General features: G+C 33.9%; 1 long non-coding RNA gene across 1 annotated transcript; it reads left to right on the top strand.

Moving 5' to 3' along the window:
* Window positions 1-13,387: 13,387 nt before the first annotated feature.
* On the top strand, window positions 13,388-19,057 carry LOC113056688 (uncharacterized). Its single transcript, XR_003277741.1, has 4 exons — window positions 13,388-13,490; window positions 14,121-14,197; window positions 14,762-14,848; window positions 18,486-19,057. It is a non-coding gene; the product is annotated as an uncharacterized LOC113056688 (long non-coding RNA).
* The last annotated feature ends 275 nt before the right edge of the window (window positions 19,058-19,332 follow it).

Below are 19,332 nucleotides of genomic sequence, written 5' to 3' on the forward strand. Positions count from 1 at the left end.
TTCCTCCTCTACCCTTACAAAGTCTGGCTTCAAACTTCATATAGTTTAAAACTTAAAAACATGTTGCAGGCTAACTGTGTTAACTGTGTCATACACAATAAATGCATATGATGGCTCTGTGGAAACCCAAAGAAATAAACAAAGGGGCCGGAGGTGGTGAAGTCTGAAGTTTTGGGCTCGGTTTGGGCTTGTAATGTGTAATGGCAATACAGAAGCCCCGAATCCGATCCGCTTGTGTTAGATCTGTGCATATATTACAATGGAGTCAGTGAAAGTGGACCTCTGCTAACATTTGACATTGAGTCTAAACCACAGACGTGATCTTTTACTTCTGGTTCTTTGCATACAGCACAATTTTATCTGTTATATTTCACTGGTATTGAGCTGTGGCTCCTTTATCAAGCTCCAACCGTTGATTATGCTGTTATATGTGGTGCCTCTACAGGAGATTGTGTTTTTCTTGCGCTGGAGGCGAAACCACAAGTAGCTTGGCAATATCCAGCAGACTGACCGTCTCTGTTTTCTAACTGATGGATCATGGTGTTCGCTGTGTGCTTTTACTCTTCCAGGGAAGATGTGGTTTGTGTGGAGAGAGAGGACGTCACGGTCTTTGCTCAGGGGGAAAGTGTAGAGCTGGATCGAGGAGCGTCTTCAGTATTTGCGTGTAACCATGATGGGCTGGTGGAGACAGGAGGAGAAAAAATGTGTTTGTGTGTGTAAATATTTGGAGTCAAAATGACAATTTTGGACGGAAAAGACAATGTGAAAAACAAATTGTCAGGCCTTTAGCCAAGCAGTTAGCATATTGAGTTTACTGGAAAACATCTTGAACAAGTATAAAGTGGTCACTTGGTCTCACAGCTCAGCCAAACTGGTCATTCCAGTCTGGGTTATGGTTTTAGATGGGCCACTTGTCAACAGGTCAGACTAGGAGACCACCGATGTCCAAAATAGTGTCTGACCAACATTGCTTATTAAAATACATATATTTAAGTGGAATATAGAGATGATGGTTAAATATTAAAAAAACTGAAATTAACTGAGCAATATATTACTAAATGAAAATATTAAAACACACAGAAAAATATAAACACACACAACTATTTTTCAAATATATATTTCAAGTATATTTTATAAATAAATGTTATTTAAAATATATTTATGTATTGTTTATATATGTAAATAAATACAATTATAAAAATTATATATATATATATATATATATATATATATATATATATATATATATATATATATATATATATATATATAATATGTATGCATACATATGGACACATTAAATATATTTCAAATATATTTTTGATGAAATATGTTATGTAAAATATATTAAATATAATATATTTTTGTAATATCGTCTATACTATATGAAAATACATACTAGCACAAACATTTAAAAAAATATATATAAAATTATAAATTATAATTTTTAGACATTTAAAATTTAGACATTATAAATCTAGTTTTGATCTATACTTGGCTATTCCATCCACATCCACAGGAAGACTGAAGTGTGTTATGAAATAAAGTTTAGTGTATGAAGACTGAAACTATAAATATATTTTCAATTTCAGAAATACACTTGATTTTTTTTACAGTATATATTTAGCATTTAAAAATACATTTTGTCCAGAGCTGTCTGTCTGTCCATCCATCTCTATGGAATTCTTAGTCAAAAACCTTAATGGTAACAGAACAAAACTGAGTTATGAAGGCTTATAATACAAGTTAAAGAAGGTGTCAAAGGTCAAAGGTCAGCAGTAAGTCAAAGGAGACAAGTAGAAGGAACATTGCAGAAACGCAAACTTCCAGTTCAGCGGGAACAGCAAACCTGATACCAGTCACCAAACGTGGTAGATGATTAGCTGCAGAAAACATTAGAAGGCGAAAAAAACAAAAATGACATATTCATATTATATCTGACCTCACACTCATCGCTTATAATCACAGGACATACTTAGACATCATTAACACACCATAAATGACAGAAAAGAAGAATTAATCAGCAACAAAGAATGCCAGATATTGGTGTATCCGAGGAGCTCTGGCTTACATGCATCAAAGACATTCTCATCTGAGTGGAAAATCTGACTGGACTTCATGCTCCAGAAACAGCTCTCAGCATCTTGATGTGTGCTTTAAGGGTGAAGTTGGGCCATGTGCTGCAGCCGCGACAGAAAGGAGATCCTGTAAAAAGAGCGGGAGGCGGGCGAGGGTGTGTGCGGAGGTGTTATAAACCTGCACCGTACACAAAGGGCCTACTGTGCAGGGGCAGCCCGCAGGTCACACATATGCATACACACTCTCGCTCGCCTCCCACCTGCACAAGCCTGTCCACTACAGATTTCATACAAATAAAACAGCACGCAAAGAAAATATGAGCCCGGGCAGGAGAAAACAGTGAGTGAAAAGGGTGAAGGAAAGAACAAAAACCAACACAAGACTTCAATCTTGGTCTACAATGTTCCTTTGTTTCTAAAAGCTGGTTGAGGGGCTTGGGAAAAAGAAAACAGTAGGATTTAGGCAATGCACATTTATAAAGTGGATGTTAATGACAGCTATGCTAGATAACAGAAATACAGCGCTTGTGTTCTCTAGAGGGATTCTTCTTGGCAAGCGGATGCATGTTGTGACAGCAAGAAGAAACTGATTTTTCAGCGTACATGTGGAAACTTTTTGTCAAGCTACACAACTGGTCAGACATCTTTAATGCTCACCAAGGCTGCATTTATTTGATCAAAAATACAGAATAAAAACTGTTATATTATTAAAATATAAAATACCTGTTTTCGGTTTGACTATATTTTAAAATGTAATTTATTTCTCAGATGAAAAGTTGATTTTTCAGCATCATTACTCCAGTCTTCAGTGTCACATGATCCTCCAGAAAACATTCTAATCACTTATTTTGTAATTTTTATCAATTTTGATCACCATTGTACTGCTTAATATTTTTTGTGGAATCCGTGAAACACTGCCATTTTAAAGTTTGGGATAAGTAAGATAAATAAGTAAATAAAAAATAAATAAAAAAATAAGAAAAGAAAAAGAAAAAAAAGGAATACTTTTATTCAGCAATTATGCATTAAATTAATCAAAAGTAACATTAAAGACACTTATGTTACTATAAATATATATATAGTACATTTTATATACATTTTCACAGAATATATATATATATATATATATATATATATATATATATATATATATATATATATATATATATATAAATGCTGTTCTTTTGAGCTTTCAGTTCTTCAAAAAAATCATTAAAAAAAAAAACGGGTTCAACAAAAAATATGAAGCATGAAACATTGATAATAAAAACAATTCTCAAGCAACAGATCAGCATATCAGAATGATTTCTGAAGGATCTTGTGACACTGAAGACTGGAGTAATGATGCTGAAAATTCAGCTTTGATCACAGGAATAAATGACATTTTAATAGTAATATATTCAAATAGAAAATAGATTTTACATTGTAATGATTTTTCACAGTATTACTGTTTTTACTGTATTTTTGATTAATTATGTGTCTTGGTTAGACTTCTTTTAAAAACATTACAAAAAAAAAAAAGTTCACTATTATTGCAAACTTTTTAGAGTCAGCAGATATAGAACATGTACATTTGTAGTATTTTGGTGCATTTGTGTGAATTTTTATTAGCACCAAAGAATTTTAGAAGACATATTTGAAATTGAACAGAATGTGAGACGCAGCTGTGCAATATATGCAGACCTGCTGCAAAGAATCATGGGATGTGTCCACGTAGCCAAAATGACAAACAAAAAAAGTTGGAAGCTGAATGTTTAAGTGTGTGGTTTGTTTATTTCCATACATCAACCCAGAAAAACCATCAGGAAAACTTGCACAACCTTCTGTTTACATCAGTGAATGCAGAAGTGTAGCGACGAGCCACAAATTGCTTAAATGTACTGAAGACAACCAAATTACACAAACAGTTTGGTGAGATTGCTTCAATGGGTTTGCTGAGTGCATAAAGATGTATAAATATTTACTGTAAATCAGAGGATGGATAGTGGGAAATGACTATTGGACTTGCTTCATGCCTGCTTGGTCCATGTCATGGACTTTTTGCATATTTTCTTTTGCTGAATAAGCAAGACAATAACGTGCACTCAAGAAGACATCTAGAGTAAATCTGTTGAAGACGCATCACACCTTGCTTTCTGACAAAACAGCTGCCGTTTCAAACCAGATACACTTACAGCACTGCGTGAAACATAGTCTTTAGAACTAATGATGGTTATTTTGCCATTCTACCAAAGTTTGTAGTCAGTCAGATTTTTTTTTAATGTTTTTCAAAGAAGCCTCTAATGCTCACCAAGACTGCATTTATTTGATTACAAATACAGTAAAAACAGTAATGTTGTAAAATGTAGCCTATTCTATTTTAAAATAACTGTTTTCTAATTGAATGTATTTAAAAAATGTAATTTATTCCGGAAATGAAACGTCAAATTTTCAGCATCATTTCTCCAGTCTTCAGTGTCACATGATCTTTCTGAAATCAGTCTAATATGCTGATTTGCTGCTTAAGAAATTACATCTGTTTATTATCAATGTTGAAAATGATTAAAACTTAAAACTTAATATTCATTTTTTTTTGTGCAAACCATGATATATGGTACTTTTCAAATTATCAGTGTATAGTATATTAACTCAATAGGTTAAATTGCTTCTTGTGTGTTGGAACTGGTTTGAAGCTGTCTGAAGGTGATGCTTCAGTATTTATGCTGTCTTTAGGCTAAACTCTAAATTGAATCCTAAATTGAGGATAACCTTTCAACTGTGCTTCACCCTTTCCTAAAGGCATACAAAGATTTGTTATCTGCTTAAAAATAAAAAAATAAAAGAAAGAATAAAGCATAGAATACTTAAAAGGGCACAGCAGAAACAAAAGTTGAATTGAGAGTGATGGTGGAAAATGTCTTGAAACACTAAATAATGGCTGTTTTTTGGCATTAAAAAATCTTGACAACATTATGAATGGACCTGAGGGGAAAATCTGAATGCTCTTCAAGATAACCATATTACTGTATACTGTGATCCGTTTAATATAATTTGCTTTTAAAGAAGATTTGAACAATGAGCAACTCATAATATTGCAATATATTACAAATGACGTTTGCCATCGAACTCTCTAATGAAATAACAGAAACTCTTAGCAATGTTTGGCTTCGCTGGACAATGCATCCAAATCTGCTGTGAAGTGATAAATCCCAAAAGTTTGTTAACATCTCCTGTCAGGACTGTGAATAACCGATGTAGAGACGCCATTCTGCCTGTCAGAGCGCAGTAAGGAGAGCCATGCATCAGACGCATGACACGGCCGTGCGATTATCTGTGAGGGACCACATCCAAGCCTTGTGAGGAACGTCTTTGAGCGTTTAAGACCATGTCAAAATATATTCTGTCATATTTCCTCGCAGCACTCAGAACAAAATGCCCCCACAGGGTCGGGCCTGTTGGCTTCGGGACGTTTTGGCAGTTTAGCGTCGGTGATGTGCATCCTCACATTTCAAGATGAATTTCTGCTGTCGAAGTATGCTCTGGCGGCTGTCATCAGTTCAAAGGAGGGCAAAACTTCATGTCATTTCATACTAGTAATTCGACTGGACAACCAAGTCCACTGATTTCATCAAACAATTTCTAAAAGTTTTTAAATGTGCCATGAATGTTTGGAATATTCAGAACAGTTTAAATGTGAGCATATTCAGAAACAGTTTTTCTTTATTTTTGCAAAGAGCAAAGAGAGAATAAAAAAACATGTTTATAATCTGAATTTATACTTGATAAAAGTCAATGGAAGTAAAATTGCTCTTAAAATAGTTTATTATTATTATTAATTATTTGTGCTAGGTGGACACAATAATTCATAATGTATTATTCATGCAGGTTACAGACTGAAGTTTAACGTACATATTTGTCTAATCTGAATTTAAATTCAAAATGTATTAATGTATGCATCCTATTTTATATATATATATATATATATAAACAAATAATGAAAATCTCTATATATTTTTAATTATTATTATTACTCAAAATGCTATAATATATAATTAGTAATTGTTGTATTATATCTGTTTAATGTTATATTATTTTAAAATACTATTATTATTATTATTATTATTATTATTACTTAGTTGCACATTTGCAAACATCACTACATTTGTTTAATCAGAATTTTATACTGAATTTAAAAGTGTATCAATTGAATGCATCCATTGCTAAATTAAAGTATTAATTTCATTAAAGAAATCTAACTAACCTCAAATATATGAAAATAATAACTCAAAATGCAGTAATATGTATAATAATAATAGAAGGCTATAATGAACGCTATAATAATAACAATTTTGCATTTTTAACTCAAGAGGTTCAATGACTAAATTAAACTGAAAGGATAAAACCAAGAAATTGAATTTCTTAAAACAGCTTTTTATTTTTCTTCTTCTTTTTTTGTTTAAGTTTAATGGATTACTGTTTGGATTTTAAGCACAGTAAAGGTCAGAAAACAATCCACAAATATTGCATTTCCCTGGAAATTGCTGAATTTTCCATTATTTAATCAGTGGAGTAATGGTTTTGAGCTTTAGAGAGTCTTTTATTTACTGACATAATATGAAACAATAATATGGCCTGTAATAAAAAGCTTTGTGCTTTGTTATTTTGTCCTTAACTATGAATCCCAGCACACCTGGTCGTGCTTCAGCAGGGCTTTCAGGAGGCTTACAGGTCTGTCAATCTCCTGAACCCGGCCCGGGGTCACACTTAACCCCACCCTCACTCTGGGCAACCAAACACTAATGTCTCTATCCTGTAAACAACAGACCAGGTGTGCCAAACAGAAAGAGGAAAATCACAGCAAAGAGAAATTACAGTTTTCAGTGTATTTGTGTGAGCGCTGAAAAGTCTTGTAAAAAATACAAGAAGCCAGGGCTAAATTACCTAAAAGCAGAACGGTTTCTTCCTGATTCAGCGCATGAAAGTGTTTTGTCTTAGAAAAAAACAGGGGTACAAAAGTTGTGACTAGGGCGGTATCTTTTTAAAACATACTAATATGTAAACTTTTGGTACTAATCATATTATCATATAATCATACTGATCATGTTCTTTTGAGGTACTAATGTGCACTCTGTGAAGGTAAATAAGGTGCAAAGTTGTGCCTTTTTCAAAGATTGACAGCTTTTATATTATTACTACAGTCTTCAGTGTCATATGATCTTTCAGGAAACATTTCTGATTATTATCACTGTTCCTGTAGCTCAATTGGTAGAGCATTGCTGTGTCAAGCGCAGGTTGGGGGTTCGATTCCCCGGGAACACATGATAGGTAAAAAATTATACTCTGAATGCACTGTAAGTCGCTTCTGCTAAATGCATAGTTTAATTTAATTTATCAATGTTGAAAACAGGAAAATTCTTTTTTCAGGCTTCAGCTGACCGCAAGTACTGCATGCAAATAGCACCAATGTTTTTGCCACGTTTACATCTCAACCAAACAATCTGAAGCATGCATATAGAAATAGACAACCTCCATTAAGTTTCAGAGAGTTAGAGCAGAGTTAGGAAGATTAGATAAAGCTGGCTTTCTCTCACTTCTCAGATGATATCTCTCATTCTAATGCATGAACAACGTGTCTTCTGACAGAAGTGTGTTCAGATGGTTCAGGGGGCCGGGATGTTGCACATTCCTCCATCTTCACCAGCCTCTAGGGGTTCATGATGGAACTGCAGGGGGCTTGTGTGATGAGTTCAGTCAGTGATGAACTCAATTAATTAAGAAAAATAACATGAATATATTATTGAGATGAAAATTCTTATCCAAAATCCCACTGAAATCCAAATGTTTTTAAGTAATGTTTGACACACCTAATAGATCTAAATGTGGGTTTCATAAGGCCGGCCGTACTGTACTGCGTTTGGTCAAACAGATTTTAAAACTGGCCTGGATCAACCTTGTTTTATAAAACAGATGTCAACTTGATACTAAATCAATCAGTAATTCATTATGCTGATTAAACGATCCATAACTTTTAATGATATCTTTGGGAACTATTCATGGAGGCTTTAGTTTTTTGTTTTTGCAATATTATTTTAGGGACATAAATTGTTTTGCCCTTATCTCACTTAGTTGAGCCAGTGTCACTGTGGGATGTTTAAACAAATGTGTTTAGACTTTTTGGAGGAATAAATGGAGTGTTTTAACACACACACAAACACACACACACACAGTTTACCATTAACATCATCCTGTATGCACTTAAAAGAACACAGATTGTACAGTACAGTATACTATATATGTCCACGAAATTTGGTGTAAAATGAGTATTGTTTCCACTGCCACTGTGTAGTCTGATTTATTTTAGTAAACTGGTCCATTTCTACCCATAATAACCAGTCAATTAGTTCTTGAACATGCTAAAAAAGTTATAAATATTATTTCAAGAAGAGTGTCTATTTTTGTAGTCATTTGGGATAATTTCAGTATACTTTAAATAATTGAATGCATTGATCACACACACATATACGTATAGGTCAACAGCTGTTTTATTTATGGTAAAGCTCCACTTCACACTGTGCCTAACAATGCCCTTCAGCCATGATTTATTCATAATACAGCACACTTTGAGTACCTTATTGCTACAATAGCTGGCTAGAGAGATTTATGTCTACTGGACGTCAACATCTCCATTTAAAGTGAGTCAAAAAAAAAGTTTCCATTCATATGCACAGCATTTGCACAACACAACGCATCACAAAGCGGGAGACTTGCCCTGAAACCAACGCGCTGCTTTCAACAAATGCCCTTGTTCTGTTTTTCTGGCTCCTGTCCTGTTTTAATTATCCATGCAAGGGTCTGCGGCGAGGAAGCCCATCCGTTCTGTGTCCCGCCACACCATTACTCTTGATTGGCTCTCAGTTGCCGTGGAAATGAAACATAACCTATTGTGACAGGTCCCAGCGCTTGAGGACATCGCCTAGGTAATGGTGCCATGTGCCAGCGAGGGCTCGGTTCGGGACAGGAAGAGGCTGACAGCTGTTTAGGTGTGTTTACAGTCCTCACAGGCACAGAGGAGCTCTGTTACTCTGCAGCCCCACAGCTCCTCTCATTCATTGTATTCAGCTCCTAAAGTGTTTTTCCATTCACAGCACGGGTATAAATAGACATCTCTGCGTAGGTTTTTAATTAGCGGCTCTTGCTAAGGCCAACACTGCTTTTAGGATTTTTCACAGAGTTAGGGATGTAAACAATCCCCTTCTTTTTAAGGTTTCAAACTTTGACAGGAAACTAATATTGGGCATACATGACATGTCACATACTCAGATCATGTGGCCACAAATAAAACTTTCACAATAAAGCCAAGAATGTATAATGGGTTCATTTCTGATTTCATGTCTCTTAACTGACAAGTTTTCATTCTCTCTGGTTGCACTGAGTGGTCTGAACTGGTTTGTTTGTACCCTAATGAATCTAATATTAATTTAATATTTTAGAATTATGAATGCAATCATATTGATATTTCTTTAAAGATATAATACAGGGTTTCAAAATAAATTCTAATACATGCATATCTTTTTGTTGTCAAATATAAAAATGTAATATTATAATTCAAAATTTTAAAGTATTATTTTAATATTAATAAATAACAAATTATAATCAAATTGTGTTTATTTATATAGCTTTAATGTATCTAGTTACTATAATGACATACAAACTATTATTTATTTATTTGAAGTATTATGATTATTTCATATTTATTTTAATATTTATTTTAAGAATGAATACATGATTTAATAATCAATCCTAATACATGCACATGCTTTAAAAAATGTTTTTTTTTTTTTTGCTTATTAATTTAATTTAATTTATTTTTAATTTGTTACTGTATACTGCTTGATAATTACATATTTACTACTACAAACTAACTTAGTTATGAATAACATAACTAGTTTAACAAAGTCATTGTGTACTGCAGAGGACTTGAATAATCGGATGGGTGCATTTTAAGGTACTTTTGTGGTGCTTTCTTTGTATTTTGCCTTTTTATTCCCTATGTACTCCCATGTGGAAAATAAAAGATCTTCATAAAGACTTCACATAGCTCATAAATATTACTAGGGGGTGCTGAAGAGCAGATCTGCCATTGGTAAGAGTCCATACACTATTTTTCCAACTGCATTTGTTTGCCATCAGTCTTGTGTGTCATTTCCAAAAGCTTTACTCTTTTCCTGTGAAGGCAGGAATTATTTCCATAACAAACACTGGATAAATGACTGAAATATAATAGGTGTGATATCATCACACAGAGCAAAATTGCTCAAGGAAAACATTTGCATGCAAACAAATATGTTTTAATGCAATTAAATTTAGATATTTTAGTGAGGGCTTAAAGGTTCTTATACTTTTTTGAGATGCTGAGAATATCTGAAAAGCCGAGTGGAGTCCTGCCTGTGTCTCTGAGGAGCAGACGGCAGAGCAGAGCTCGGATCTTGCGATAAGCCAGCCATATGACTTACGTTCTTTCTTCTGCAAACATGAACCCTGCTCGACTCTGGCCTGAACAACAATGCAGTGCCTCCAGAGGCCTGTGTTGAGTTTACTCAGTGGTGTAATGTTTGAGCTCTCTGGGGCCCCACAGCTGGCTAATGCCTGCCTTATCACGGACCCTCTCACCCGGGCCAAAAGAGAGCTGTGAGAGCCTATAGGAGCTGTGTACACAGCAACTGCAAACATACCTCAACAAAACGACAGAACGCATGAGGAGGGGCATCTCAAAAAAGGCATGCATGAACTGCACTCACAAAATATTTAGGCCAACATTTAAGATTCAGTATTTGAATTCAGCCTGATCTCACAATCAAAACGTACATATTTAGACGCAAATTAAAACTGTCCAATACGTATGTGCCTTCACGTATTTACAGTGTTGTTTACGTATTATCTGGACGTAATTACAGGTTCGATACGTATCTAAATTTACATCAAAACAACCTCAAATACGTACAGATAGAACGTGTTCTCTGACCAGTCAGATATCCATAGTAATTTGCTCATGAAGCTGCTTTTCAGTGCATATCTGATTAATTTGTTTAATACTTATTAGGGGTGTAACGGTTCACAAAATTCACGGTTCGGTTCGATACGATACACTGATGTCACGGTTCGGTTCGGTTCGGTTCGATACGTTTTAGATACAGCAAAATGCAAAAACATCTCAACTTTTCAGAATGCCGCAAGCGCACCGCGGGTCATGTGACAAGAACTAACCAATCAGCTTCATCCTTTCCCATAACAACGTTGAAAACTCAGCCAAGATGAAGGAACAGCTGATTCCCAGCTAACAGGGAACGTTCCCACAACATTCACTAACGTTCTTTAAAGGTTGTGTAAATGTTAGTACAAAACGTTATTAAAATAATGTTTTTGGAACGTTCTTATAACGTTGGTAATGTTCTTGTAAGGTTAATAGAAAACGTTCTTAGAACAACGTTCTCGGAACATCTTTAGGACGTTATTTGTACTTGATGAATGTTCTTATAAGGTCGCTAGAAAACGTTCTTAGAACAACGTTCTTGGAACGTCTTAAAGACGTTATCTGTCCTTGACGAATGTTCTTCTAAGGTTGACAGAAAACGTTCTTAGAACAGCGTTCTCGGAACGTCTTTAGGATGTTATTTGTACTTGATGAATGTTCTTATAAGGTCGCTAGAAAACATTCTTAGAACAACGTTCTTGTAGCGTCTTTAGGACGTTATCTGTACTTGATGAATGTTCTTCTAAGGTTGACAGAAAACGTTCTTAGACCAATGTTCCCGGAACGTCTTTAGGACGTTATCTGTCCTTGATGAATGTTCTTCTAAGGTTGACAGAAAACGTTCTTAGAACAGTGTTCTCGGAACGTCTTTAGGACGTTATTTGTACTTGATGGATGTTCTTATAAGGTCGCTAGAAAACGTTCTTAGAACAACGTTCTTGTAACGTCTTTAGGATGTTATCTGTACTTGATGAATGTTCTTCTAAGGTTGACAGAAAACGTTCTTAGACCAATGTTCCCGGAACGTCTTTAGGACGTTATCTGTCCTTGATGAATGTTCTTCTAAGGTTGACAGAAAACGTGCTTAGAACAACGTTCTCGGAACGTCTTTAGGACGTTATCTGTCCTTGATGAATGTTCTTCTAAGGTTGACAGAAAACGTGCTTAGAACAACGTTCTCGGAACGTCTTTAGGACGTTATCTGTCCTTGACGAATGTTCTTCTAAGGTTGACAGAAAACGTTCTTAGAACAGCGTTCTCGGAACGTCTTTAGGACGTTATTTGTACTTGATGAATGTTCTTATAAGGTCGCTAGAAAACGTTCTTAGAACAACGTTCTTGTAACGTCTTTAGGACGTTATCTGTACTTGATGAATGTTCTTAGAAGGTTGACAGTAAACATTCTTAGAACAACATTCTCGGAACGTCTTTAGGACATTATCTGTACTTGATGAATGTTCTTATAGGGTCACTAGAAAACGTTCTTATAACAACGTTCTCTGAATGTCTTTAGGACGTTATCTGTACTTGTAAGGTTGATAGATAATGTTCTTAGCACAATGATATCTGAACATCTTTAAGACTTTATTTGTACTCAATTAATTTTCTCAATGTTGAGAGAAAACAATTTTAGAACAATATTCTTAGAGCTTTCAATTTTATTAATGTAATTTCTAAATTAATTAATTGCTAAATGTTATGGTGTTATCCTAAAATATTATGATAACAGCATGTCCTTATATTTTCAGGTTATTAGGAACGTTATCATAATGTAGAGAGAAACTTCTTTCTTATAGGCTATATAAAACATGAATAGAATACAATGGAATACATTAGGATAGAAAAATAAATGTATTTAAATATGAAACTACAACCTTGAGTATGTGGTGGCTAATCGCCTGAATGTAATTTATAATTATTAATTATACATCTTTTTGAATTTATTGAAGTCACTTCGGGGTATTACGTGAATGGCATACACTGTAAAAGTGAAATTTGCCAATTGAAGTTAATTAATTTAACTCAAAAATGTAACAGATTATTTAATCTTAATTTGTGATTTGAACTCAAAAGCTATTTAGGTTAAGCAGAACTCAAGCTAAAAAAATACATATTAATTTATTGAATCTACCATACAATCTATTCTTTTTAAGTTTTAATGGCTGACCACAAAATATTTAAAAGAATAATGAACATAATTCGTGTTTTCAAACAGAGTAAAAAAGTAATTATTTTACTCGACAAAATAATATCTGTGTGTTTTTCAAAAACCGCGCACATTTTTCAGTCAGTCACGTCACGTGCACTCCGCTCATCCACACTGGCTCACTCACTCGCTGATGGGATCACAGCAGGATTAACGTTATTCGCGAGACACGACGCGGTCATGGTAAAAAATACAGGTACGTTAACGTTAAGCATTTCGAGCTTCTTTAATCCCATTTAAATCACTCTAAAGTCAACTTTATCTGAAAATTAACAAGCTTAATTATCAAAATGTGTGTAACTCTAGCTAAGGTTAGCACAGGAGCAAGGTGATAACGCACCATTAAGTTATATCAAAGTTATCAACGGTGTAAAGTGTTAAATATGCAGTGTTATAGACAACAGTTCGTCATTGGTAAATTAAGAAGTATTTTTGTGGTTTATCACATTAACACAGCGTAAGACGAGTCCCGCAAAGTGTAACGTTATTTTCAAACTAATGTTACCGTTAGAGAGACGCTGATCTCTAACCGTCACTCCTCGTCACTCAATCTGAAGTGAGGTAAAGCGAACACACATTCACTGCATTAAAACATTTTATCCTTTGTGTTCAGTGTTACTGAATATCTGTAGGTTTCATCTAGAATGTCCCATCTGATGCTGATCAAGTTTACTAAATCCGCCGAATGTTTAACAAAGGGGCTGAAGAGCGTTTATAATGGTTGTTTAACCTTAGTTAACATTTTACAGTTATTTGCTCCTCACGTTGTCTTATTTAAAATTCATACTGACAAATTGCTGTCATACTTTGAAATCAATGTTTTCAGTGCAAAGGCAGAGAGTGAAGGTGTGGTGGTATTGGCAGCAGGAAGGCTGCATAATATGGGTCTGAAATGAAGTACCGGTAAGTACTATTCACATTAAACAAATTGATGGGCTTTAGTGTTGTACCAGATGAAATTTGTCACGTTAAAAACAGTTATTTAAATACATCGTAGTTTTGTTTTTATTTTTTGATGATTTGCTATTAATGCAGATGTAATGGTGACCAGAAATGACCAGCAGCACAAATGTTAAGTATTCTGAAGCAATTCTATACTTTTGTTTTATAAGTTCTATATTTCTAATCTAATTGCATATTAGATTAATCAAATCATTAATACACAGATGAAAAATAACAAACCTCAACTAAAGTCCAACAAGAATGACATCATGACATCTAAGAACCAGTCATGTTTGATTCAGATTAGGGCTTGGCGATATATGAAAAAATCTTGATATTGGCAAATTTTTTATAATATTCAATATATATCTTTTTATTTTATATAATATATATAGATAATATACATTTAATTCCTATAAGTAATTACACATTGCAATGTTTTAACACATGATTATAAAAATAAGTTGTCCATAAATGTTACTTAATTGTGAGTTAAATTTCTCTAATTTTATGTTTTGTCTTCAGGAACATTATCAGTCATTCAAGCTATGATATCCTGGCAGATCTACTTCCTGAAAAGAAGACTCAGCAGATCTTTTCAAGACACACTAGGTAGGACACAGTTCAGGACAACTTTATATTTACTTGGCAACATTTTTCTGAAATCAGCAGAAATTACTGAATAGTTGATCTAGGGATGTTCATTTTAACCGGTTAACCGTTAACCAACCGTTAAGGATTTTGACAAAATTAAATTACAAAGTAATTTATAAAAATATTTTAAAAGGTTTGCTGCATAGTTAAAATATGCTACTCGTATAATTTTTATTTTATTTTTATTTTTTGAGAGAAAAAAAACACAAGTCACTTATTATTTCATTCAGAAATAGGCCTAAAGGCTATTTTAGTTCTTCTCACTCCCCAACAAATCATTTCAATTAAATGTATTTATTCAACACAAATTAAAATGTTTCCATATTCACAATGTATTTGAATAAATAATATTTATTATGTACTTAGTTTGCATTCTTTTTAGGAATGTAAATTTCAAGAAAAAGTAATAATCGATAATCGCTTTGTATTATTCGATTAGTGGTCAATAAGGCGGGTTAGTACTGAAAAGTTAAGTTTGCTTAATTTTCAATAATTAAAAGATTAATTAAATTAATGTTTTGTGTTTAATGTGCATCTATTTAAAACCCCAATTGAATGGCACTTAAATGCACTTAATTTAACTTTATATATAACTTTATTGTCATTGTTCACAGGATAAGTACAGACAGAGAAACAATGGGTAGTGATTAAATGTTTATTTTTGATGTATGCATTGCATTCTATGCATTTCAAAAATAAAAATATATTTTTAAAAAAAAAAAGGAAACTAAGTTGTTCATTTTAGAAGCCCAGGAGTCGTATTTTCTCTTGCATAATTAATATTGCACTTTAATTAAGCAAAAACGCATTTTAACTGATTACTCGATGGAATTTTTGGTAGAATACTTGATTACTTAAATATTCGATAGCTACAGGCCTAGATTGAAACGTTACATATTATTTCCAAGCTTACCATAATTAAAAACTTGCGAAAAACATAACATGTTCATATGTAAAAATCTGTGACGGTTGGGTTATGGGAAAAACACAAGGAGAAGGTAGGATCCAATTGCAGGTGAGGTTTATTGCACAAAGAGGTTAAATACAAAATAAAACTGTCTAGAGAGACAAACCAAACAAAAAGGGAACCGGATGAAACGGATAAGAATGCGGATGAACAAGAAGGTAACGAGAAGACTCACAAGACAAGCACAACTCACACATAGGGTAAGGACTCCATAAAGACAACAGAGAAAGACAGCTCTATATAGGGAGACTAATGACTAAGGATAGTCAACACCTGTGCGATTTAATTGGAGTGCAATTACTGTGACGACATGACCAGACAAGCGGAATTAAAGTGCCTATGGTGAAGTGCCTAAGGAGAAGTGCGCTCACTAGGGGACACCCAGGAAACAGAGACTGATAGCGTGACAAAATCAACATAACAAGAGTCAAATTTTTTAATGGTTTAAAAACATTTTATGGTTATCTAACCAGTGGAATATTACATTTTAGTCCTTCAACAAATAAAAATTCATTTTAATGCAGCTAGCTCGTAATCACGAATTAGGTGGGAGACAGGAAGTTTCTCGCTCTGCACAGTGAAGTGTTGTCACGGTACCAAAATTTCAGTATTCGGTACCGATACCAGTGAAAATCCATGGTTATCGGTACCAAAGCAAAACACAAAAATATTCTAATAAAAAAAAAATAACTTTTTAGCACTAAAAATAAAACCAATGCCATTCTTTGTACTTATTTACAATTTGGTTTAAAGTTTTTCTACAATTTATATAATTATGAAAAACAGTAAACACGTTTCACCCAAATTTAATTTGTCTTTTAATTTACCATTTTATTTCTGGTAAATAAAGGGGATTTTCTAGTAAAATTAAAACGTGGAAGAAATATTGTGATTTATTTCTTTAAAAAAATAAAGTTTTATAAATTATTTCAACAATAGTAGTAGTATCACATACATTTTACTAAATAATAGTAATATTTCTAGCACAATGCCTTTATGTAAAAATTTACTTTTAGGCCTAATGAATGCATATTTCTCATTTTAACTTAACTTAAGACTGGTGGTGATGCTTATGATATTTTTGGTCATTGATGGTTTCTGTAAAAAAAATAGTAATAGATCATATTAATTATTATTAAAAGATAATACTAGTAGTAATTCTACTATCATACTAATGTATATACAATGCACTATGATTTGATGAGCTGCTGGGTTCATGAATATTAATCACGTTGTCTGCGTTCGGTCAAACTGATTTGCTGAAATCAAAACAGGGGAGGGTACTAGATCAGTGCCAGCCAATGAAATTGCCATTTGCGCATTAGCTCCGCCCACTACTGGAGAAACCGTTATGTCTTCTGCTTGTTCAAAAATTAATATGAATAATTCTTTATTAACTTACAGGAAAAGACAATAAAGAATAGTTTACATATATCGTGTCGATTCAGCGTGGTAAGACTCTCGCTCTCTCTCTTTTGCATGTGTGAGAAACTGAAAAGATCTCTTGATGGAGAGAGAACTCTGAAGCTCAGATGCTGAAATTATGCGCTTCAGTCTATGTAGTAAACAAACCCGCACGTCTCTGCCATTCATTAATACACACAGAGACGTGCAGAACACGGATTCATATTTCAAGCAACATTTGCGTTTTAACATTTACAGATACTGGTCCATATGGAGATTTGATTTGATTCATTTATGCTAACTTCGACAAATTCCATGACTGTCCATATTAAAATGTAAGTTTCATTTTCATGACTGGATTTTGAGATTCCGTCCTCGTTTTCTGCTTCGCGGAAATCATAGCGCTGAACCGGGTTTGAACGGGACCTCGGGACTACAGGTACTTAAAGAAACCTGGTACCGTCACTTTTAAATTTTTTAGTACCGATTTGGTACCGAAGTACCGGGTCTTTTGAGAACACTAGTGGACTGCATCATTCTGTTAACTTTGTGTTTCATTATTTTGAGTCGTTTGGGATGCGGTGAGACAGAAGACCCTCTCACAACATATTGCTTTATAATTCTATGGCGTTTGCCCCTCCAAAATTGCCCCTTTCAATTAATCATGCTGCACGTGTCAGTAGTTCCCTGGCGTGGTTGCTCACACTGCACGTGTACAGCACACTAATTAAAATGAACCGCGTTCTGGCCCACTTCTTCCAACCAACCGCGTCCGAGCACAGCACAGAGCAATCACAGTCACCCGAACTGGGCTTTGGGGGTAAGAGATGCTCGGGCACGGTTCACATCCTTAGAAAATAATCGCACAGCCTAATCGATAATCGGTCATTAAATCAACTAATCGAATATTCAAAAATCGTTACCCATCCCTAATTCTAATATCAAATATGTTTAGCATAACATTACGCTGGTACGGTAATAACATTTAACAGCACTGATTTTACTGCATATTTAAACTGAGCAGTGTGGCTGCATTGTCCAAGTAGAAAGTTGAACTGTGTCACCCTCATGTTGTTCACACCCATTTAGACAATTATTTTTATTTTTTTATAATCTTTCATCATTTTTGTCTTTCCGTTGAAAGTTTAGGCAGTAGACTTATTATTTCATAGGAATTTTGTAATAACACAGTTTGTAACATCAGCTAATCTGTTTACTTTACAGATGGAGCGCGGAGAGACCGGACAGTTCCCACAGTGCCAGTTTTTCAGCACCCACACCCCAAACACAAATTCATATAGAAGTTTTCAATAATAAAATGTTCATATGATAGTTTATATTTAGCTATGAAGCAATAGTTTATTGTCATAAATATTAAACTAAATATTAAAGTCCTTCTGTAGTGAAAATCAAGTTTTTATGCTGTTTTTTTGTCTTTGTGGCATTAAATATTGCTACATCACAATCCAATAACCAATCACATCTAAGAATAATTTCCTATAGCATGCCAATACCAGCGCACAAGCACAAAGCTAAAGACAAATTATAGCAAAAAAAATTAGATTAAATATTTGACTACAGGGGACTTACATTTTTTTTTTTACAAGATATGAAATTTTCACCAGTCTGTTCAATGTGTTGAAAGTGAAAGTGATTATCTTTAATAATTCAGATACCTGTTGAAATGCACATGTAATTGAATGCTTGCTTGGATCTGGGATGTTGTGTTAATAAATATTATGCTGAAAGAGAATGTTGCAACAGTGCTAACCTGAAAATAAAATTTTATTAAGCTACACTTTGTAATGTTCAAATTAAAGTTTATACAATGTTTTATTCTTAATAAAATTTAAGTGGAAAGAACATTGTAGGCACATTATGCTGACCATAAAATGAAGTTCCAACATTTTAATGTTCTTGGAATTTTCCAAATAAATGTGAATAGAATATTGTGTTTAAATGAAAATGAGGTTGCAGGAACGTTATGCTGACCATACTGTAAAATAATGTTCTAGCAACGTTAAGCAAACTAGACATTTTAACGTTATTGGAATGTTCAAAACAAATGTTC

The sequence above is a fragment of the Carassius auratus genome, chromosome 38, assembly GCF_003368295.1.
Source record: "Carassius auratus strain Wakin chromosome 38, ASM336829v1, whole genome shotgun sequence".
NCBI classification, from domain to species: Eukaryota; Metazoa; Chordata; class Actinopteri; order Cypriniformes; family Cyprinidae; genus Carassius; species Carassius auratus.